We start from the raw sequence: 25,176 nt of genomic DNA on the forward strand, positions 1-25,176 counted from the left end.
TCTTGCTTTTGCACGTATGTTCCCCCTCTTCCTTTGGACCCTTGCCTCTTGGAATCTCTTGTTTTGTTTTTTTTTTCAGGAAATAAAATACTTCCTTTTTAAAGAGAATCCCCCCCCACCCCTGCACTTTCTAGCTGCTAGTGACATAATTGTAACATCCCATATAAATACACTTTTGCTTTTCATGAATTTTGGTTATCTTTCCACCTCTGTTACTGCTGATACAATCTTCCAAATGGAGTTCAAATACAGAGGTAACCATAATACCAAAAACAGCAAGAACATTAGCCTCCATGAGCCTGCAGAGGTTCTATCCTAAGGTTTCAGGAAAACTAGAAAGAAGCAGTTGTTTTATCCATTTTCTAATAGTCTTTAAAGCATTACTTATAAAAGAATAGTAACAGTAAAGCAGTCTGCTAAAAAAAATAATATCTGAACTCCATTGGGAAAAAATGAGAACAAGATGGTGACCATGATGACAGCAGCTGACCTTTATTTAGGATTCAAGGGATATGAAGTGTTGTTCACACAATATTTCATTTGACTGATGCCCACAAAATCCTAGCAATCCATAATATTCCAAGATAAGTACATCAGAGAGACACAATACTAGGTGGTCTTTGGAGTTATGTGGTGGAATGACCTTATAGATTGGCCAAACTGAAAGGGGTCTCTTGGAATAGCTCTGTTCTTCAGTCAACAAGCATTTATTAAACACTGTATTCTTGACACTATGCCAAAGGCAAAATCAAATGACCTATGCCATCACAGAGCTAATGTTTTAAAGAGGGGGAAATGATATGTCATTACTTAGATGGTATTTGAGCGTTCCTTGAAAGGATGAGTAGGAATAGAGGGTAGAGAAGAGAGAGGAAGGAGGGCATTTCAGGCATGAGATGCAGCGCCAACAAGAGCATGAAAGTGGGGCCCTGATGAGACCATTTTGGCTGCAGTAGAGTTCATGGAAATAGCAATATGAGATAAGTCTCAAAAGGGGAGTTGATTCCATATTTTGGAGGGCATAGAAAAATCATCCAGAGGATTTCAAATTTTACTGAAGGCTATAAGAGTGAGGTGACTACAAGGAAGATTATTCCATCACTGGTATGAAGGATGGATCGGGGTAGAGAGAAATCAGCAGGAAGACTGGTTAGGTATTCTAAAGCATAATAGAAAGGAAGATGGAATTAATTGTCAGCATGTATTCCTCCTGTCTCCACTCTTACTTGTATTAGTGATTCAGGATTAGTATGGACATGGTTAGCACTTGTCATACGTTTTCTGATATGCCTAGTGGGTTATGATTTAAAAATCACTATTTTAATATAGATATGGCTTCTCAACAACTATAAATTCTTGTTTGTATCTATAACATAGTGGTTATTCTTGGGTGAAAAGTGGTTATTGTTTTTGATTGGATGGGACTGTAGGATCCCAGGATTGAGAGTTGGTGACCAGCTGATGCTCTGTTCTGGAGTCAGCCCTTTGCCTTTAGTCTGGGTCCTTTGTTTACACTTCTCTCTTTCCTTTCCCTGTCTCTGGGCACATACATCTGTCCTGTTGCTCTGGAATCAGCTCCAGGCTCCCAAAAGGTTTTGTTTTTTAGGAAAAATGTTTTTAATTTCCCGGAATCCTTTCTTGCTCCTTCTTGTTTATAGTGGTCCTTTAGGTGTTTGTGACACAGAAAGTCCTTGTCCAAATGTTTTTGTTTTGCAGATGATAACATTCTGTTTTCTTTGGGTCCAAATGGAATGATTTAGTATGGAACATTGATTGAATTGGCCACCCAGGAAGCCCTGTAGACTACTAAGACTTGGCATCAGACTGCCAAGGTCAGTGGCTCCCTATTGCTTCAAGGATAAAATCCAAATGCCTCAAATCCTAGCATAGAAAACTCTCTGTAGTCTCCCCCCTCTCCATCCTTTTTGGTCTTGTTTCATATTAGTCTTCTTCATATAATTTCCACTCCAGTCCATCTGACTGTTTCTAGACATGCCATTCCATGCCTTTTTACCAGCTGTCCCTATACTTTGAATGTACTTTCTCCTCTCCTCTGATTCACAGAATTCTTAACATCCTTCAAGGAGCTCAGATACCACATCCTATGGGAGGCCTTCCCTGATCTCCCCAGTGACTAGTGCTATCTACCTTTTGAGATTTTTTTGTATTATAGAATCATAGATTGAAAGTTGAGTGAGACTGTAAAGGTCATAGGGATCCCAGATAGACAACGGGAAGGCTCCCTAGTGTGGAGTTCATCAAATCTCACTACCATATTGTACAGAGGAAAAAACAAAGGCCAATAGAAAATTAAATGATTTGATCTGAGTTACAAAGCTAGTAAATGTCCAAGGCAGGATTCAGACTTGGGTTTTCTTGATTCCAAGACCAGTACTCTAGCCACCATATTACACTACTTCTGTTCCTTTGCAATTAATTTTCTTTGTACTTGCTGTATCCATCCAGTAGAATGTAAGTTTTTAAAGGGCAGAGAGTATTTCTTTTTAATCTTTCTATCTAGCATAGTACTTGGTACAAGGAAGATCACTGATAAATTTTATTCAATTAAACTGTCCTCTTTTCTGTGATAAGGTTTTAGAGCAAAGTGGCATGGTCAATTGTAGGCCTGGCTCTTTATGACTTGGATTTACTCATGACTCCCAGGAGGACTTTGGAATAACTGAATCACAATTTGCTGGGTTTTAGGCACTCTCACCTCCATGTGGGGTGGTGGCTGAAGACTAGGACTGGAAATGTGACTTAGAAGTATTATTGTGATCCATGGCAGAGAGGTTGTGTTTAAAAAAAATGAAGCAAGAAAGCTGGCTTTGGTGGAATTCTTCTGTTATGTTAATGGTATTGCTTACACCTGATATCAAACGTTTGCCATTCTTTTCCTAATGGAAGAATTAAGATACTTATTGTAGGAGAAATGAGTCTTTGATCATATATATCCTCTTAAGGACTTAAATTTTGCCAAGATTTCCTTTATGCATTTGTACAATCAGTTGTAATGTTTCTTGTTCATGGTGACTGCTATTCAGAGTGGGAGGGGTAATCTTTTTTTGTTCAGTTGTTTTAGTTATCTTTGACTCTTCAGGACTCCATTGGGGTTTTCTTTGCAAAAGTACTGGAATGATTTCCTTCTTCAGCTCATTTTACAGATGAAACCAAGACAAATAGTGTAAAGAGACTTGCCCAGGGTCGCATAGCTGGTTAAGTGTCTTAGGCCAAATTTGAACATAGTTAAGAGGTTGGACACTACCCATTGTGCCACCTAATGGCTCAGGAAGGTTAATAAAACATCCTTAAGATTGTTTGGTGCCATATAAGAATAGTACTTTTTATAATTTTATGTGGAGAGTTGCAAATTTTGTGAAAATGCATTTCAAGAAAATGTGTGACTTCTAGTGAATGCTACATTTGAAATCAGAGGATCTGGGTTTGAATTCAGACTCTTGTGATCTTGGGCAAATCATTTGAGTTTTGGGGTGTTAGCTTGTTCTGTAAAATGATGGGGTTGTAGTCAGTGACCTCTGAGGTCGCTTCCAACTACAGCATTGTGACTTTATGCCCTTCTTTAACATTACAAAGAATAAGAAGCAACGTAAGATGAAGGGGGTGGACTAGATTTCTAAAATCCTTCCTAGCTCTTAGGTTTTATGGTTCTATGACTGATGACATATAGATGTGGGAACAAGTCGTATTTGTTCTCTATCATCTCTTTTCTCCTTGGCAATTTAAGACACATTTACAACATTTAAGTTCTTGAAAATTGGTGCAGGTTGTTTTTAATTAGGAAAGCATTCTATCTGGGTTGTTTTGTGGATGAGGTGGGCATTGGATGATGCTTTTGGTTAAATAAAATGCAAAGGAAAAGTTGGTTGATTTTTGCTTGTCGAAATGATAGATTTCAGAAAGATAATGATGTTACTCTTGTGGAACCAAATCTATTTTTCCTCAAGGCTATCTAAGCAGAGTTAAACTGTTCAAAGTTTTATAATGGATGAATGAAAAACCATTTCTTAAATGATTATTGTATCTTGGGCACTGTACTCAGCATTGTAAATGCAAAGATAAATCAGACAGCTCCTACCTTCATGTAGCTTCAATTCTAATGGGGAAAGACAACAAATTATAGGAAGTAATAGTTGAAGAGCCGTCTTGGACAGGGAAGTCAGATCATATGGTGACTGGATAATAGTCATTTGCCATCATAGAATGGAAAATATTCAAGTATCATTGAGTATTATTTGAGGTTCTGACTGTATATGTTATCTAGGAAACAGCTTTGTTTGGTACATGGAGGTTCACGAAAAGACATTTGGTCTCTAGTTGGTAATGTTTTTTTCTTTTTTGGGTCCACACCAAACCTATTGAAGAAATGAACCAGTCATCACACCTGCTTGCCACATTTCTGACAGCCACATGTATTAGCCTGTCAACAGTCATGTCCAATGCAAGATTTGGTTTTCTTTTTAGTACTAAAACATTTTTCCCCCTGATTTGTTTCTGTCTGGCTTTTGGCCACCAAGAAAGCAAGATATTAGCATAGAACACATTTGGAGATTTTCTGGAGTTTTTTACCTAGCATGTTCTTATTTTTTAAGATGGTCTGAATCTGAGTTTGATTTAATTGAAGGCAATCTGTGAGAAGCCTGGGGTTAAAAACTGATGCCAGACCAGGAATAAAACATCAGCTGGTTTACAGATGTTAGAATCCAGGTCAGGAGATGGAGAGTGGAATGAATAGAAAATGCCATCATGAAGGAAGAGTGCCAGGGGTGCTGAGGAATTAACTGAGACTTAGTGAGCAGAGCTAAGGACAACAAACGTGAGGTCTTACTTTGTTTTTTTTTTGTTTGTTTGTTTTTTCGTTTTTGAAGCTCTATTGGGAAAAGAAGAGGATCAGAGAATAGGCAGGATCCCTGCCCAGGGTGAATGAGAACAGTGGAAATTAAGAAAGAGAAGATGGATATTTTCCTTGTTTTTTTTTTCTCTCTAAAACATTCTTAAGGAGACTGATTCCAGTCCTGGGGAAGAAAAAGAATAGAAATGGTTAAAAAGATGTTGAAACTCAAGGAAAGTAAGGAGATAATAAGAGAGTACATAGGTGCTCTTGATGATGGGATAACTTAAATAACTTAAATGTTATGTGGGCAAATGAAGTTTCCTGTGGGAGTGGGGAGGGGGACAGGAGGGAGCAAAAAACTGAAACCAAACCAAACCAAACTCTTGGATGTGGTTGTTGAATCATTTTGAGTTGACTTTGAAAACATGGATGATAGAAATGTCATGGAACTTGAAAAGGGCATATCTCACAGTTTTCACAAAGGAAAATGGTTTTATGAAATGTACTCATATTCCTGGGTAAATTCTGAAATATATTGTTAGAAACTAAGAATAATAGATACCATTTATCTATCACTTTAATGCTTGCAAAGTGCTTTATAAATATTTCCTCATTTTATCTTGCAACAACCCTTTTTCTACCTTGTTCATTTGTACTTTTTCATTTATTTGCATTTTTGCATGATTATTACTGCCATTTTTAGATGAGGAAATTGAGTCAGAGAAAAGTTCAGTGATTTGTCCAAAATGAAGAGGTAGTAAGTATGTGAGGCTGAATTAAAAAACTCAGGGCTTCTTCACTCAACATCTAACATGCTAACCATTACTCTACCAAGCAGCATTTAGTTAGAAGAGTGCTGAATGAAATGGGTGGATGGTGAATAAATGAAAATACCATTTATGAAGTACTTATTATGTACCGTGCTAATAGTACTGATGACCACAAAGTAAACACATAACTTTTAGGGAATAAGTCATGCCAGAATAAAATCTTATTTTAAACGGGATAATCAGACTGGTTGTTCAGAGGATCATAGTGTCATGGATTTATAGCTGGAATGGACCTTGAAGATCATCTAGTATAATCCCATCATTTTATAGATAAGGAGGTTAGACCCAAAGCTGATTATATAACTCACTCAAGGTTGTCCATCCTTAATTTCTCATTTTCCCACACTCCACACAACCAACTAGTTGCCAAGTCTTGTCAATATTACTTTAAACCAGCTCTCATATATGTCCCCTTATTTTCTTTGACGTAGTCACCTCCCTCATTCAGTCCCCAATCACCACCACTCTGGGTTATTGCAAAAGCCTCCTACTTTTGTCTCTCTGCCTCAAAGAATTTACCAAATAACTTTTCCTTTTTATGGTTTATTATTTGTTATGAACATTTAAAAAAATTTGAGTTTCAAATTCTCTTTCTCACTCTCACTCCCTCCTCTGCCCAGTGAAAACACAAGCAATCTATAAATTATACAAGTGAAATCATGCAAAATATATTTACAAATTGGCTACATTGCAAAAAAAAAAAGCAATCACGGTAACTAATAGTAACAGTAGAAGTGTTTAAGAAAAGCTAGTAAACTGCTTGCTGGGCACACTGGGTCCTTCTTACTTATCCTTGCCTTCTGACATCTTTTTCAAAGCCAAACACCTGGTCAACTGAAAGGTAGAGTAGGTTACACCAGGTTACTACCTAATGTCCTCAGTTATGACTCTCATACTCATTATGATGTCGGTTAGTGACCTAGGACCTGGGTTATCCAGCCCCTATGCACAGAGCAAAATCTCTGGTCATTTCCACTAACATGGAAAGACTTTGAGTTGGCAAATCTTTCAAAGGACTGCAATTTTATTGTCAAAGGATCAGCGTGACTAAATTTAGAGATGGTCGTCAACTGAAGGTTGGCCACTAGGCACATGATATTTTTGGCTACAAAAGATCATGGAAATATTTCCTAAGGCTTGGAGGAATCGGTGGAAAGAGGACAGAAATGAATGAAATTTGGAATGTTTGAAGTTTTGGAGTATGACTGCAGTGGTGTAGTACATGAAAAGAAAGTGATAAGAAACGCATTTTGGAGCAGTATGTAGTTTCCTTCTTATGAAGGTCACTTACGGTTCAGAAGTGAAATCTTCCATTTATTCTAAAAGAGTTTCAATGCAACTATACATGTAGCCTGTTTTCTTACTGCCACGTTTGTGCTTTTGACCTCTGAATCGGTGAGACTGCTTTTCGTAAGAGTTAATTTCGGAAATATTTTTCTACCAGCAAAGCATTATGTCTTTTCACCCCAGAATTTTAACAGTTTATTACTCCGAATTTCACAATCATATGAACATTTGCATACAAAAAGGACTAGAAATGTGGATTACATGTAAAACTATGAATTGGTTATTTGAAGTGTCTTCAAAGCATGTGTAATATTCAAAGCATTAATTGCGAAACTGTGCTGCTTCTCTGCCTTTGAACTTTCTTCTGTTCTTATATTGAATTAAAAAATCTACATGCTCACACATGTATATACATGTGTGAGGGTAGAGATTTTAAAATTAAATAATGTATATGTACTCATGAAGACACACATACACATATATATGTATATTATATATGGATGCCCATATAAATACCCGTGTCCGTGTGTGCATTTGTGCCTACATATGTATGTCTTTTCTCCTCTGTTCTTTTTTGAGGCTTCATTCTCTCTAATCTATTAGTCCCACTCAAATTCCTTAATCCAAAAGGAAAAGTAAGTAAACAAACAAAATGCTGCCCTTGTAACAACCATGTATAGCAAAAACAAAAACAAACCCTAAAATAAAATCACCATGTTTGAAAATGTATGTCTCATTCTGCCCTCTGTGTTCCTCACCTTTCTCTCAGTGGATGAGAAGTATATTTGGCATTGGTGCTTTGGAATTGAGATGGGTCATTGCATTGATCTGTGTTTTTAACTCTTCTCAAACCATTTTTCTTTACAAGGCTATAGTTACTTTTAGGAGATGATCAGTGGATTCTCCCCACTCCAATCCCCTTTCCCTCAGGTTCTAATAGATCTGGAAAGTTTTAATTTTTGATTTCTTGAAATATGATCACCAGGTTTTTGGTTTGGTCATGATTTGCAGGGAAACTGACTCTTTAATTCTCTCTCCTTCTACTGTATTCCAGATCACTTGTTTTTGATATTAGATACCTTATATTTTCTTCAAGTTTTGTTTATCTTTTGATAGAAGGAAGTGGAGTGACCCAATGGCACAATAGTTACTGTGATGGGCTTGGAATCAGAAACACATGGTTCCAAGTCCTGCCTCCAACACTTCCCGGTTGTGTGACTGTAGGCAAGTCACAACCTCTCTCCGTCTCATTGGTGTCATCTGTAAAAAAGGGTTAATAACAGCAACTGCATAGGGCTTAGGGCTTTTGTGAGGATCAAATAAGATAGTATATGTAAAGTGCTTTGCAAGCTTGAAAGTGCTACGTAAATGTAGGTATTATGACAATTGTTCTAATAGTTCTTGTTTCATTAGATTCTTTCTGCTTCATCCAGATTTTCTGGGTGTCTATTACTTGGGTAAAGGTTTCCACATTCTGCTGTAAATTATGCATTTTTTCTTTCTTTACTTCAGAACTCTTATTTCAATTATACAGCTGTCCCAAAAGTCTTAGAGCAGTTTGAAACTTTACTATGGCTTGGTCAGAAGCTGAATATTCTTAATGCAGAGTGCACTAAAACTTTGGGGGCACTGTTTTGTCATTTTGTTTTGTTAAAGTCTCTTCCTTCATTTCTTTCAGCCACTGTTGGCATTGTTGTGACCAAATACTTAAAAATTTAATCAGACTCTCTGATTGTACTTGTAGAGTTACTTTTTACTTCTGGGCTTATTCCTTGGGTATCTCTTGCCCCATGGTATTTCTTCATTGTTTCTGAGGTCTTCTAATATCTCTATCTTCCATCTTTGTTTGGGACTCTGTTTCAGAACCCAATCCTGCCATCTCTCATACACTAAGATTGGGTGATTGGATCTTGTTCAATAATAACCTAAATTTCCCAAACTTCTACAAATGATTTCTACCTTTTGTAATGTGTCTGTACTTACATCACTGGTAGATTTTTGGCCCCACAGACTCATCCCAGGCCAGATTGCTTTAGCCTCCAGGCCTAATGAATCATCCTCAGTCAGAGTGCTCTGATCCTCAGGCCTCCATGGAGTGCTCTATTGCTTGAGCATTTCTGTTCTCCTTCACACTCCCTTCCTCTTCAGGAGGCATTACAGGGTTCCAGCTTACTGGAGCAGCCCTGTTCAGAACACTGAGTCCTGCAGGCTTCACATACCCCTGGAACATTGCTGGCTTGAATGCTGGAAGGGGCTTGCTAGCAATTTACATATTCTCCTGCTGGTTTCCTTGGCAAGTTTCTCTCTCTCTCTCTCTCTCTCTCTCTCTCTCTCTCTCTCTCTCTCTCTCTCTCTCTCTCCTCTCTGTTTTCTCCCGTTTTTCTGTGTCTGTCTCTGTCTGTCTCTTTCTCTCATCCTGCGCTGGATAAAGGAGGTTAGTATTGCTGTCATTTATTCTTTGCTGGAGTATGTATGGGAGACTGGGCTCCTTTATGCTGTTTCACATAGGCATTTAAAACAGAAATCTTCTCAAAATTATGTTTTCCTGAAAAAAAGACAGTTCTATTAGTTCATATTTCATGGTTCCCAGGATCATGCATTTAGAAGCAGAAAGCATCTTGGATGTGGTCTTAACAACAGGTCTTGCCTACCCTGAGACTGCCATTCCATGTTGGTCAGGGAGGTATATTAAGTGGGTGAGGGTACTGCCTTATGATTTGTAGTGGGACAAAAAAAGAGTCGTGGTTCTCTCCTTATTTCTTTTCCGATTGCTCAAAATGGTCAATATTTGCACAGTTCTTCTGGTCAGAGTGCCATGACATCCTGTACTTTCCTGGCTAGGCTATGTATCTTCAAAGGATTCCAAGAAGAAATAAATTATGCACCATTTTAGGGATTTTGAAAGGTACTGATTGAATAATTAGATTTTCCTATCAGTATATCTTTGGTTAGAATTGACATAAGGAGTTCTAAAATGACTATGTTGTAGATCAAATATAATGTATGTTGTCAATTTTCCCTTCATTTGTGTACCCTGGGCCACATATTTTTAGACTTGAATCTGTTTAACTACTTTATGCCCAAGGAAGATGCAGAATGAATTATGATTATAAAACTATATTTGACTAACATCTTGTCCAAATTTAGATTGTGGATAGAGTTGTTTCCATTAGGCAGATATTTATTAATCCCCTGCTACGTGTGAGAAACCATACTGGATACTGGGTCTTTCTGAAGAATTTTGGAATTAATTATGAGACTTGGGAGATGTTGTTGGCACAGGACAGCCCAGCATGGCACGCCCACATCAAAGAAAGCATTTTTGTCTCTGAGATAATAAAAATTGCAGTAGCTCAAAAGAAATGTGAGATGCACAAATTTAGAGACATTGTCATTTCAAATGTTTACATGGAATATTTGTGCCCGACCTGTGGCAGATCTGAGCTTGTACTGGACAGTGAGATGAATTGTACCTTGACCCAAACCTAGTGATGTAATTTTGGTCCTCTTCAACAATAAAGGGCAAGAACCATCAACCATCTGTGCAGCATGCAGAAATGAAGAAGATATAGTCTCTGCTTCCCAGAGATTTTAGTCCAAAGGGGAGATAAGCAATGGATAAAAAGAACTCTACTATGAGATAGATTGTGATAGAGGAGAATCACAAATAGCAATGATCTGGGGGTACAGAGGGAGGAGAGTTGACATTCAGCTAAGACAATCATTAGAGGGGATGTCATGAAAGTTTTAACTGGAATCATGAGAATAGAAAATTGGTAATATAAGAAACACTTTGAGCAAAACCTTGAGGAGAAAGTGTGGAATGTCTGAGGACTATGAAATATTTTCTGGAGTCTAGTAATGCTTGAGGACAAGTGGTGGGAGATGAAGCTAGAGAGAAGATGGAACCACATTGTGAATGAACTGGAATGCTGTCATGAGGACTTTAGACTTTGTTACGCATTCTGTGGGGGATCATGGACTAACATGATCATAGCTATAATTTAGAAAGTTTATACTGGATTAGAAAGGAAGGAGAATATTGAAACAGAAATAGTGATGTCTGGCTTAGAGCAGAGCAGCAGGAGGGAAAAGAAAGAAACAGTCATATGTTCCAGAGATTGTCTTGCTTACTTGGTGCCTCTTTGGATAAAGGATGAGAAGGAGTTAAGTAACTGGAAAGGACATTCAAGGTCCTCCAGAACCTTTCAGGGTGCATATAAAGAAATTGAAATCATTGAGAAGTTAGTTCTTTTATGTCCCCAAAGACTCAACTCCATGCATTCATTCATCCACTTATTCATTTTTATTTATCATTGTTGTAGTTTTGTCTACTTTTTGATTAAGGCAGTAAGAATATGACTTCTCATTTCCATTTGGTTCTTCCTCGAGTTGTATTTTCATTGGCTGCCCATAGTCCTAGTACAGCTAGGACTATTACCGTATATAAGAGAGGCCCATTGTGGATTTTCATGACTTCAAGTCTACAGTGCTACCTGATACCCCAGAGCTTATGAGGTAAAGGACTTTCATTTGAACTTTTTATTCTTAGTGTCTCCCATGAATAATTCACTTAACAAATGTTTTCTTAATGGGATTGATTTTATAATATGAAGTCATTTTCTGACATTTTATCTCAAATCATTTACCTCCATTCTCTTATCTTTCATTTATTTCTGTGGAGAAAAAAAAATTATGTTCTAAAAGTGTTACTAGTGTTGTACTCAGAGGAAATGAATTCAAAGCCTGCCTCTGACACCATCTATATGATTCCATGTCTCAAAAAGATTCCCCTGCCTTGGTTTCCTCATATATATAATGAAGGGGTAAGACTAGATGACATCTGATGTCCCTTTCTGCTGGAGATATAGGATCATGTGAGCCAACTGACTTCAATTTCCCAGTGGATCCCTCCAAAGATAGAAATCAAAACCCGGACATGCTTGTCCATTCTCAGTCATGCTTGCCCATGTCCTTACATAAATCTCCTCAGGATAAGGGACTTCCTTGGTTAAAAAAAATCTACATGCATACTCAAGTCAACATAATCCCATAAACCTCTCAAAGGCACATTCATTGCTTTCTATTTACTTTTTCACTTCATAAATACATAATAAATGATTAACTATCAAATTCAGGAAATTGTCTATAGAGAATTTATGTGATGGAAAACTATTAAGTTATAATGAATAACAGACAAAAAAGAACTAATAAATAAACATTAAACAAAGAAACAGATAATGAGGTGGGAAAAGAGCAATAAAATACCAAAAATTTCAGAGAAAAAATGGAAAGACCTGAAAGTTCATTTGTTGATAATGAATTGAGACTATATAAACGTTTTAGATTATAAATTAGTGCAGTTCACAGGCACAGTGGGATATCTCAAGATGTGCTGGGATCCCCCTTTCTGCAGGTCTTTGAGCAAATACTGAACAGCCACCTGTCAGGTATAATCTGTATATTTTACAAAAATTCTATGATATGTATAATATTCCATTGCCTCCAAGTCACCAGAGGGAGACATTGGAGACTGACAGGGACTGACTAACCAGTACTAGACTAGGTCAGTGTTAAAATGCTTGGATCCAGTACACAGTATCCCACCAATAAATTACACAAAGTAAGGCATTGCTGGCCCTGGAACATGTCTTTCTTACTTTGATTTTGAAATGACATCTTTTAAAGTGATCTGTTTGTTGCAAATTTTGAAAATAGATCCTTAGTGAAATCTGTGAGTTCATAAATATTCCCCAATCTAATATCCTTTGACACTTTTTTGGGCATCCATTTTCACAGTTTTCCTCTTTTTTTGAGGATCAACATCTGTACTTTTAATAGTTTATTATGTCTTTATGAGGTGAAAAAGTCAATAGAAAGCATAGCACGCGTCTTTGAGAGGTTTATGGGATTACTTTGGTCAATAGTTTCCTTATGTGTTAAGTTCCTGATGCCAGTTTGATGTGTCTCCATGTGTTGGCAGAGAAGACCACTCAAACAGCTTTGTAACGAATGTAATTTTTTTCCAGTATAATTTAAGGCTTATGCAAAAGGAGGAAATAGATGAAATAGTCGGTAGAAGAACAGATGTTTTTAATCAGAAGGACTTGATTGTCTCTGTAACCAAATATAAAGTCTAAAACCATTAAAGGAATATGTGGTGGGTCCTTCCTATATTTAACCCTTCCCCCTTCCCTCCTTTAAAGAAGGACTAACAGCATTCCAAGTTTATTATCATTTCTTTGCCTTGATATTGGGCATGGAACTGTCCGTGCCTTGTATTCCAATATAACATTTTACATGTGTTAAACCATTTATTGAAGTTTGCAGCTCTGATTTATGTTCAACATAGGGGGAAAAAGTAGCTGGTAACTACGAGAATTGTCGTTGTTTTCTTTGTACATTTAGAAACGAACTATTATAATTTGATAAAGAATAAAACATTATTTAGTGGGTAAGAAGCTCACCTAGAATGAAAGCTGTATTTTGGGAATCAATGCTGGAGGCTTTCCTCTGTCCTCTTAAAAAAGTTTCATTTCCTTAGTCCTTTAAGGGTTACAAAGATAGTCCCACAACAACTCTGTGAGATATGAAGCAAAATGTATCAGTGTTTCCATTTTGCAAATGACAAAACTGAGCCTTAGCTAAGTGATTTTTCCCCTGTCACAAAATTTAAAGTTATTATACCAGCAACTTGAATTCCAGTTTTTCCTATTGCGAGCCTAGCACATTTCCCTTTCTACCACAATGCCTCTCTTTATAGCTGGCCCTTGCTTTTAGACGGAAGACATTAAAAAAATGTAAAGAATTTCATCGAAGTATTTTATTGATACAACAGAACCTAATATTGCCCCCCAAAAGTCCATTCTCTGAAAACAATGAAGAAAAATCATCTAATAATGTGATTGTGATGTCACTTTTTCAAGTCTATCTCCATTTTAGTCTCCAGATACCCACCAAAATGGTTTTCATAAAGCATGTTTGTCTTTGTCATCTCCTACTCTTTAAACTCTAGTGCTTCCCTATTACCTTCTGAATCTGATATAAATGCTGTCACTCAGAGCACTTTATAGTCTTGTTACTCCCCCCTCCTGCCATTTTTAACTTTTCTAGTCTTCTAGTCAATTCCACGCACTCTATGGTTCATCCATCACTACCATCATCATGAGTATTATTAACATAATACTTAAAGGTTTGCAAAGAATTTTAGATACATTGTCTCATTTGATCTTTACAACAACCCTTTGAGGTAGATTTATTATCAGTATTCTCATTTTATAGATGAAGAAAATGAGTCTTGGAAAAGTTAAATGATTTACCCAGAGTTATACAGCTAATGAATGTAAGGTTCAAGTCTTCAAGACCGATACTGTGTCCCTAAAACCAAGCTGGCTTTGAAGAACCAATTGATTTCCTTGTGCCTCAAACACAATGCTCTTCTGCCATCTCTAGGCTTTCCCATTGGCTTTCTCTTTTACCTGGAATGATTTCCTTCCTCACACCCAGATCTTAGAATTCCTGGCCTCCCAAATTCAGCTTATGAACTACATTATACATGAAATCTTTCCTAGTCCTTGTTGTTTCTAGTGCTACCCCTCAAAAATCAAAACAAAACAAAACTACCTTGTTTTCATTTTGTATATATTCTGAATACATTTGTATATGTATATATTGTATTATTCATTAGAGCATAAGCTCCTTGTTTTATGTCATTTTAACATTTGTATCTGACAAATGGAAGACAGTTAAAGAATTCCTGCTCATAGATTGTTTTAGCTGATAATACTGCTCTGAACATTTTTGTCCATATGAGTCCTTCCTTGGTATTGGTAGCCAGCTTGAGTGTGGAATTTCTTGATTAATATAGGACAAATTCCACTTTCTATCATCAGTGATTTCTTGGGACCATGCCTTAAGTGAACAGCTCTGAGGTGAAATCCTGCAAAACTACAAGGTTTATTCACACTGGTGGAAAGCATTGACTCAGTGGAGGAGGACAATTCTGGAATGAAAGGTGAAATGCAAAGCATTACAAAGTGAGGGCAGGGTCCTGGATTTTATGGCCTTGTCTTAACAAAATCATCCCAAAGGCCACATGAGTTCTCCCAGGGCACTTGACTTTCTACTGCTTTAATGTACTCTAAAATAACATTTTATTAATATCTTAGGTTCATCTTCATTTCTACACTTCTCCTTCCTATTTCTATTTTAGAATAGTATCATCCCTTTAAAAAAAAAAAAGTAACGGAGGTGGAGAAAGTTCAGCCAAAATTATCAACCAAGTCTGAATTACGTTGTGTTTCACACCCTCTGATCAATGTAATAAAAGGGAAAAGATTATATTCTCCTAGGCCCTCCTTGGGGTTAAGCTTGGTCAATGTGTATCTGTCATCTGTCTTTTTATTTTATCTACATATACATTTATGCATATATATGATTTAGATAGATATGTGTATATATATATAATGTAGAGATACATGCAAACACGTACATATATGCATGTAATCTGTAAACATACAAACACACAATATATATTTATGTATGTACCCACAAGATATACATACATCCATATCCACATATGTGCATGTATATATGTAAATATATGTATATGCAAGCATAATACATGTATATGCATAGAGAAATAAACACACGTATATGTATACATGTACACACAAACACATATATACACAATCCATACACACACAATTTCATTTTTATAGAGAACTGGTGAAGACACTTCCTCTACCAGTGTACATCATCAGACTCTTCACTTGGGGTGTGCCTGGTGCCCTGAGATGCTAAATAATAAGTCCAGTGTTCCACAGTCAATGTGGTTCAGAGATGGGACTTTTAGTCATTGTAATTTTGCAGTATTACATTTCAAATTTGTTGCTGTTGTTCATTTCATCAAATAAAGTTTTAATGCCATGGTGTATGATATGGTTACCTTCTTTAATGTTTGGTTTCCTTGCTTGAATGACAGTTCCACAAGGGCATGGGTTTTGATTTAAGCTCTTTCTTTCATGGTGCCCCAAATAGCACCCTCTGAACAGGGAACGTGCTTGGTTAAAAGAATGAATGGAAAACTTGTGTTTCCTTTTTCTTTTCAAAAAAATATTTTCACATTTTTATTTAAAATTTTGAGTAATAAATTCTAACCCTCCCTTTTTCCACTCAGATGGTAAGCAATCAAATATAGGTGATACATGTGCAATTATGTGAAACATTTCCATATTAGTCATTTTGTACAAGAAGACTCTCCCCCCTCCAAAAAAAAAGAAAGTGAAAAACAGCATGCTTCAATCTGTATAAAAAAAAAACCCACTTCTTTCTTTGGAGGCAGATAGTCTTTTCATCATAAGTCTTTTGGGATTGTTTTGGATCATTGTATTACTGAGAATTGCTAAATCATCCGCAGTTTCTTCCTCAAACAGTATGGCTTTTTCTGTGTACAATGTTTTTCTGTTTCTGCTCACTTCATTTGCATCACTTCATATAAGTCTTTCCACGTTTTACTGAAATCATCCTGCTTGTCATTTCTTACAGCACAATAATATTCCATTAAAATCATGTACCACAGCTTTTTTAGTCATTCCCCAAATGATGGACAGTCCTTTAATTCCTTATTCTTAGCCACCACACACACACAAAAATAAATTGTACAAAGAGGTCCTTTCCCCCCCTTTTTTTATTTTTTGAATGTCTTTGGGGTATAGATCTAGCAATGGTATTGCTAAATCAAAGGGAATGCACAGTATTATAACCTTTTGGATACAACTCCAAATTGCTCTCCAGAATAGTTATATCACTTAACAATTGCACCAACAGTACATTGATTTCCCAGTTTTCCCACCTCCCCTCCAAATCCAATATTTTCCCCTTTTTTTGTCATATTAGCCAATCAGATTGGTGTGAGGTAATACTTCAGAGCTGTAATCAACAGTGATTTAGAACATTTTTCATATGAATATAGATAGCTTTAATTTCTTCATTTAAAACTGCCTGTTCATATGCTTTGACCATTTATTAATTGGAGAATGATTTGTATTTTTATAAATTTGACTCAATACTCATATTTGAGAAATGAGGCTCTGATCAACGATACTTGTTGCACAATTTTTCCTGCAGTTTTCTGCTTTCCTTATAATTTTGGTTGCAGTGGCTTTGTTTGTGTAAAAGCTTTTAATTTTATATAGTCTAAATCATTCTATTTTGTATTTTGTAATGTTCTCTATATCATCTTTGGTCCTAAATTCTTCCCTAACCCATGAATCTGACAGATAAACTATTCCATGCTCTCTTAATTTGCTGATGTTATCACCCTTTAGGTGTAAATCATATACCCATTTTGACCTTATTTTGGCATATAGTATGAGATGTTGGTCTATTCCCAGTTTCTGCCAAACTGGCTTCCAGTTTTCCCAGCAGTTTTTGTCAAATAATGAGCTTTTGTTCCCAAAACTTGGGTCTTTGGTTTTCTCATGTACTAGATTACTAAGGTCATTTACTATAATGTAATTTGTACCTAATCTACTGCACTGAACCCCCACTGTATTTCTTAGTACCAGATTGTTTTGATAACTATTGCTTTATAATACGGTTTGAGATCTGATGGATAGACCACCTTTTTTCATATTTTTCTTTTTTACATGGATTCCTTTGATATTTTTGAGTTTTTGTTCTTCTAGTTGAATTTTATTATTTTTTCCTAGCTCTATAAATATTTTTGATGGTTTTATTGATACAGCACTGAAGAAATAGATTACTTCAGGTAGAATTGTGAGTTTTATGATATTGACTTGGACTACCCATGAGCAATTAATATTTTTCCAATTGTTTAGATTGGACTTTATTTTTATGAGAAGTGTTCTGTGCTTCTAGTCACATAGTTTCTGGGTTTCTCTTGGCAGGTAGATTCCCAAGTATTTTATGTGTCTGAAATTATTTTAAATGGAATTTCTTTTCCTATCTCTTACTGCTGGACTTTGTTGGTAATATATAGAAATACTGATGATTTATGCAAGTTTATTTGATATCCTGCAACTTTGCTAAATATGTTAATGGTTTAACTAGTATTTTAGTTGATTCTCTAGGATTCTCTAAGTATTCCATCTTATAATCCACAGAGTGAAAGCTTTTCTTTCCTTATTATAATTCATCAATTTCTTTTTCTTCTCTTATTCCTATAACTAGCATTTCTAGTACAATATTGAATAAAAGTGGTAATAATGGACATTCTTGGTTTAACCCTGATTTTATTCAAAAGACTTCTAACTTATCCCCATTATAGATGATGCTTGCTGATGATTTTAGATAGATCTTACTTATCATTTCAGGAAAGTTTCATTTATTCCAATGCTTTCTTATGTTTTTAATAGGAATGGGTATTGTGCTTTGTCAAAAGCTTTTTCTGTATCTATTGAGATAATATGAATTCTGTTTTTTATTGATATGATCAATTATTCTTATAGTTATCCTAATATTCAACTAGCCCTGCATTCCTAGTATAAATCCTACCTGATCGTGGTGTATGATCCTTGTGATATATTGCCATAATCTCCTTGCAAGTATTTTATTTAAAGTTTTTGCATTGAAATTCACTGGGTAAATTAGTCTACAATTCACTTTCTTTGTTTTTGTTCTTCTTGGTTTAGGTATCAGCACCATGGTTGTGTCATAAATAATTTTGTAAGACTCCACTTTTTTTCCCGAATAGTTTATATAGTATTAGGATTAATTGTTCTTTAAGTATTTGGTAGAATTCACTTGTGGATCGATCCGATCCTGGAGATTTTTTTCAAGAGAGTCAATTGATGGATTGTTCACTTTCGTTGTCTAAGATAGGGCTATTTAGGTATTCGATTTCCTCTTATTTTAATCAGGACAATTTATATTTTTGCGAATATTCATTCATTTCCCTTAGATTGTCATGTTTATTGGCTTGTAATTGAGCAAAATAGCTCCTAATAATTGCTTTGAATTCCTCTTTATTGGCGGTGCAGTCACCCTTTTTATTTTTGATACTGGTAACCTGGTTTTCCTCTTTCTTTTTTAAAAAATCCAATTAGCCAATGGTTTATTTATTTTTTAAAATAAGACCAGGTACTAATTTGTTTTATTTTTATTAGTTCAATGGTTTTCTAACTTTCACTTTTACTAATCTCTCTTTTGGTTTTTAGGATTCCAATTTGGTGTTTAATTGGGGATTTTTAATCCTTTTCCAGCTTTTTTTTTAGTTGCATGATCAATTAATTGATTTGCTCTTTCTCTATTTTATTGATTTAAACATTTAGAGATGTAAATTTTCCCGTAACTACTGCTTTTGGCTGTGTTCCCCAAATTTGGGAATGTTGTTTCACTGCTGCTAATCTCTTTCATGAAATTATTGATTGTTTCTATGATTTGTTCTTTGACTAATCATTCTTTCAGATTAGATTATTTAGTTTTGAATTACTTTTTAATCTTTTTTCCCACCACTCTTTACTGAATATAATTTATATTGCATTATGATCTTATGATCCCAAAGGATTCATTTAATATTTGTGCTTTTCTGCAGTTGATTATGAAGTTTTTATACCCTAATACATGATCATTTCTGTGTGTGTGTGTGTGTGTGTGTGTGTGTGTGTGTGTAGGTCCCATACACTACTGAGATAAAGGTGTATTCCTTTCTATTCTCATTCAATTTTCTCCAAAGTTGTATTATAATCGAACTTTTCTAAAATTCTATTCACCTTCTTTACTTCTTGTTCTTGTTCTTTTTTGTAGATTTTTCTAGGTCTGAGAGGGGAAGGTTGAGGTCTTCTACTAGTATAATTTTACTGTTTATTTCCTCTGTAACTCATTTAACTTATTTTTAAAAAATAGATGCTGTACCGTTTGGTACAAATATGTTTAGTATTGATATTACTTCATTGAAAATGGTACTTTATTTTAAGCAAGGTATAGTTTCCTTATCTTTTTAATGGTCCCCCCCCTTTTAAAAAATAATTAAAATAGCTTAGGGCTCATCCCTTTTCTTATTATTTTAAAAATCATTTCTTAATCTGTACTTCTTTCCCAGGTTATTTCAGCACTCTCTTAATTAGTCTTCCTGTTCCAGGTCTGTTAAGTGATTTTCCTGAAGTGTAGATATAAACATATCCCTTCCCTACTCAATAAATACTCTCTATTGCTTTTGAGATAACATATCATTTTTTGTCTTAAAGTCTTTCACTACCTTACCGCAATTTATCTTTTTAGCCTCATTCTTTATTTCTCCCGAACTAGCACTATAATTAAGCCAAACTACTCTTCCCATATGAAAATCTCTAATTTTTGTGCCTTCTCAATGGATTTCCTCCATGATTGGAATGCATTTTCTCCTCCCTTCCATTTCATAGAATCTCTCCTTTCTTTTAAGACTAATGTATCAAGCACTACCTTAGTGCAGCCTTTCTGATGCCCTAATTGCTTGGGTCACCTCTTGCCAACTGCTTTGTATTTATTTATAGTCATTTTTTAATATTTATTCCATATATATGCTTATATATGTGCTTATCTACCCTATTAAAAAGAAAGTTCATTTCATTCTTTGTATTTCAGTCTCTAATTCCTAGACATGTACTTTGTCTGTATAGTAGGCACTTAATTTTGTTGATAGATTGCTACCTCCTCACATTACTCTCCTCAACTATACTCCCAATTCCCTAAAGCAATACTCCTTTTTGTGGCAACTAAACATCATCAGACAAAACAAATTTAGTCATTGGTTAATCCTATTATTTCGTAGCTTAAAGGATTTAGAACTGGAAAGCATTTTAGTGATGACATAGCCCTACCTGAACATTTTATAGTAAAAGAAACTCAAGCCAAGTTTTTTTTGGAAATGATCATAGTGAGAGTAAATACTCAAATTGGGATTTGAGCCCCGTGACATCTAACTCATTCCTTTTCTTTGCTCCCCTTTTTGGGCTACTTCTCCTTCTTGCCCCAACTTTAACTATTTCTAAATCAGTGAGGAGAAAAAAGTATTCAGTTTGTGAAAATATTATTGTCACATAGATTTTTTAAAGCATACCTTTTTTAAAAAGTGAATTTTGATTGGCTGGACATCAAAGCTTTGGCTGTAACTGAATGAAACCATATTTCCTGAAGGCAAATGGTAGAAAGATCCCTGTCTTTTTGCCTGAGGAGAGAATGTTCATTTCTACTGGCCAGTGTTGCTGGGGTTACTAATGCCTGGTTGTAAGGAGATTTGGGATGGAGAGGACAAAGCTTGAGTTTCTTTACCATGAGACCCCCCTTTGCGGCTCCATTTGTGTCCTAGGTTGCTGGAGCCTTCCCTGCCAAATCTGTCTAAACCATTTTAGGGCTTTGCTGCCAGTCATTTTGTTTGCAGACAGGAGATGGATACAGTTGTTGGTGGCAGTAAGCCTCTTGGCAGGACCCAAGAGAAAGATTCATAGTGAAGGACAAACCCTGTGCCATGCTTAGAGGACAGTGTTTGTGATGGGGGTGGCATTCAGAGATTTCATTGTGCTCAAAGGAATAACAGCATTATTTGGAAATTGTCAGAAATGAACTAAACTCTCCCAGTCAGCAAAGAGTATAATTTTTTTGCTTAAGAAGACTGATGACATCATCAAGATTTTTATCATGTCCAAAGGGAAGCAATGCGAATATAATAGACAGAACAGTAGATTTGCAGTCAGGACTGATCACTGAATCCCAATTCCTCTACCCCCATGACCCAGGCCAAGTGACCTGACCTTTATTCGTCTCAGTTTCTTCATCTATAAAATGAAGGGGTTAGATACGATGGATCTTCCAAATCTAAATCCCTGCCAAGTCAAGTCGTCAACAGAAATTCATTAAGCACTTACTATATGCCAAGTATTGTGCTAAGTGTGGAGAATATAAATAGAAGCAGAAAGAAAGACAGTCACTGATCTCAAAGAGCTTATGTTCCAATGGGGGGGTGGTGGTGGTAGAGACAACAGATAAAAGAAAGCAGAAAACCAGGGAGGAATGGTAGAGAAAGTCCATTGACTCAAAACAAGGTGAAGAACTAGATATGCTCTCTGTTCCTCTTGATTTCTCAAAAGTCTTTAAAGTAAAATTTATGCACCAAAGATAAAGCAACTTTGGATGTCTCCGTTGTCCAGGACACTCAGAATCCAAAATATGGTTTAAAAAATCAAACTGAGGCTTGATCTCAGCTCACATCTTTCATTCCATGCACCATGAAAGTGACAGTGAAGCTGCACTAATAAACCCAAGTACTCAGTACTTAGGTTTGTTACAAAATGTGACAAATATTCAGGCTTGTGACAAAATTCAAGGTCCCCAAAACAGGAGATTTCAACAAAACACAACCCTGCACTTCAGTCACCCCTCCCTCATTCTAGTGCTGTGGAGATCTTTGCTCGAAGCAACAGAAGTTTGCTTAGGAGGTGATAGCTAGCCAGTACTACAAGAGCATTCCTGGGATGGAAGGTTGCTGTGGCTGCAACAGATAGCCCAGTACAACAGCGGTAGCATCAGTCTGAATTATAAAATATATCTTCAGGAGAGCCAAAGAATAGAGGAAAATGGATAGATATATGTCTGCGTTTAAATATAGCTCAGCACCATACCCTATACTCTCCCTCCTCCTAGAACCTCAGATACCTAAATTAAAAGCAATCAATCCTCTAGTTCCAGCATGGAATGCTATGAACTGTCACTACTAGACCAGAGAACTGAAGAGAAGAAGGATTGAGAAAGGATAACACAACAGGACATTTTATATGGAGAAGCTATGGACCATTTCGCTAAAACTGATAGGAAAAGAGCTTGATAATCAGTTTGGGCAAATTCTGTTACCCCACTTCCAAAGTAATTTGGAACAGAGACCTAGAATAGTGAACCATGTATTGAGTAAAGACTGGGAAGAGGCTGAGATGCTTTGAAATCTGGTCTCCATGGAAACCAACATTAAAAGGGATGGAGTCAGAAAGTGAGCAATAGAGGAAAATAAGTGGGGATGAGTGGGAATGGAAGGCAGAAATTACAAAATATCTCAGGAATAAAAAAATCAAAGATCTTGAATAGAAACAGATAAATCATTAGGGAAAAAAATAAAGATCAGAAGGAAATATGAACAATGGACTCAATAAGTGAGTTCAGCCATCTATGAATAAATACTGCAAAATGAAGAGAAGCAACTCAACACCTTATGGGAAGGAGGAACATTTGGAATTTGAGGAAAAAAGAACCACATCATTGTTCTAGATTTAAAAGAGGAATGGGAACTATGAGAGCAAAATTTATGGCCAGCCCAGAAGAATAAAAGGGCAGCTATGTAGTTCAGTGGATAGAGCAGTCAGATCTGGAGTCAGGAAGATATGAATTCAAATACAGCTTCAGACACCTACTTGCTGTGTGATTCCAAACAAATCATTTCACCGTTTGCCTCAGTTCCCTCATATGTAAAATGAGCTGGAGAAGGAAATCACAAACCACTCCAGTATCTTTGCCAAGAAAATCCCAAATGGACATGACTGAAACAATTGAACAAGAGCAAAAAATGATGTGCAAAACAGAAAAACTGAAATCTGTGATGACAAGTGTCACTAAAGAAAATAATACATTGGGAATGCAATCACACAGAGGTGAAGGAGAATAAAGAGGAAGAAAAGCAAAACAAAATAATAGCACTAAAAAAGACTCACTATCCAAGTGAAACATACCTTCAAGACAGGATATGTAGAGACTACTTAAAGGTCATAAATCTCCCAGAAGAACACAAAAAGACAAAAAATAACCCCAAACCTAAACAACACTATAATGCAGAAAATAATACAAGAGAACTGACCAGAACTTCTGGACATGGAAAATGAAATACAAAGTGAAAGGATTCATAGATCACCTCCAGAAAAAAAAGAAAACACAAAAGCAGAAACAAACAAGCCTACAAACTCCATGATTCTGTGGTTAAATTTAAAAATTTAATTTAGAAAGAGCAGATTCTGCAAGCAATCATGTGAAAGATGTTACAATATAAAGGAAATAAAACTGAGATAACATGGGACTATTCTGTGCCTGGAGGCAGATGGTGTCTCAGTGGATAGAGCACTAGGTCTGAAATCAGGAAGACCTGAGTTCAAATCCAGCCTCAGACACTTACTGGATGTGTGACCCTAGGCAAGTCATTTAACCTCAATTCCCTCAAAAAAAGATATAAGTCAGCTAACATACCAGGAAGATCTGAGCTATAACCTCTACATGAATTTCTCTTGTGCGTCTGTTCATCCTTTGTTCCCGAAGAAGACCATGCCATCAGAGAAATAATGGCATGACTTGCATGTGACTTTGTTTTGACTGAGGGAGGGCTGTATAGGTCACCAGCCTCACTTCTCCTCCAGAGCCATCTGAATCCAGTGACCAGATATTCATCAGGATAACTGGAGATGACCAAGGATGTGGCAGTTGGGGTTAACTGACTTGCCCAAGGTCACACAGCTAGTAAGTGTCTCAGGTTACATTTGAACTCAGGTCCTCTTGAGTCCAAGGTCGTTGCTGTATCCATTCTGCTACCTACCTGCCCCAACCTCTACCTTAAAAGAAGAGTATGTCCAAGACATCAGAACAGTTTCTTGAGGACAAAGATGAAACACAAGTTCTAATTCTACTATTAATTTTTTAAAATGACCAATTATAATTAGGTGATACAATGGATAGAGTGATGACCTGGAAGGAAGAAGATTTTAGTTCAAATAGTGTCTTTCTAGTTGTGTGATCCTGGGAAGCTTGATAAAACTATCATGTTTGTTTTCTCAACTGTAAAATGGGATACTAATAGCACCTACCCACAATGTTGTTGCAAGGTCTAAACAAAACAATATGTAAACTGCTTTTCAAACCTTAAGATGATATATAAATACTAGGTATGATTAACTGGTTATAAGACCATACACATAAGGTAATTTTCCTTACCTACAAATGAAGGGATCTAGATTATATGACCAAAGTCATAGGAATACAGACTTTTGAGAAGGAAGGATTTTAGAAATGATGCATTCTAATCCTCTCCTTGTAAGGAGGAGTGAACAAAGGTCTAGAGAAGGCAAGAACCAAACTGATGGGGCAGTTGTTGAAATGGGGGGTGTTAATCTGGAAAATATCTGTTTAAGAGAAAGAAGTCTACTAAAATACTTAGTGATTAATTTCTTTGGCAAGACTTTC

General features: G+C 36.2%; 1 protein-coding gene across 3 annotated transcripts in view; it reads left to right on the plus strand.

Annotated features, from left to right (window-relative positions):
• Positions 1-25,176, plus strand: part of PRDM5 (PR/SET domain 5) — a 179,784-nt gene that overhangs the window by 12,831 nt on the left and 141,777 nt on the right. The gene's annotated exons all lie outside the window — the stretch shown is intronic.

The sequence above is a fragment of the Notamacropus eugenii genome, chromosome 7, assembly GCF_028372415.1.
Source record: "Notamacropus eugenii isolate mMacEug1 chromosome 7, mMacEug1.pri_v2, whole genome shotgun sequence".
NCBI classification, from domain to species: Eukaryota; Metazoa; Chordata; class Mammalia; order Diprotodontia; family Macropodidae; genus Notamacropus; species Notamacropus eugenii.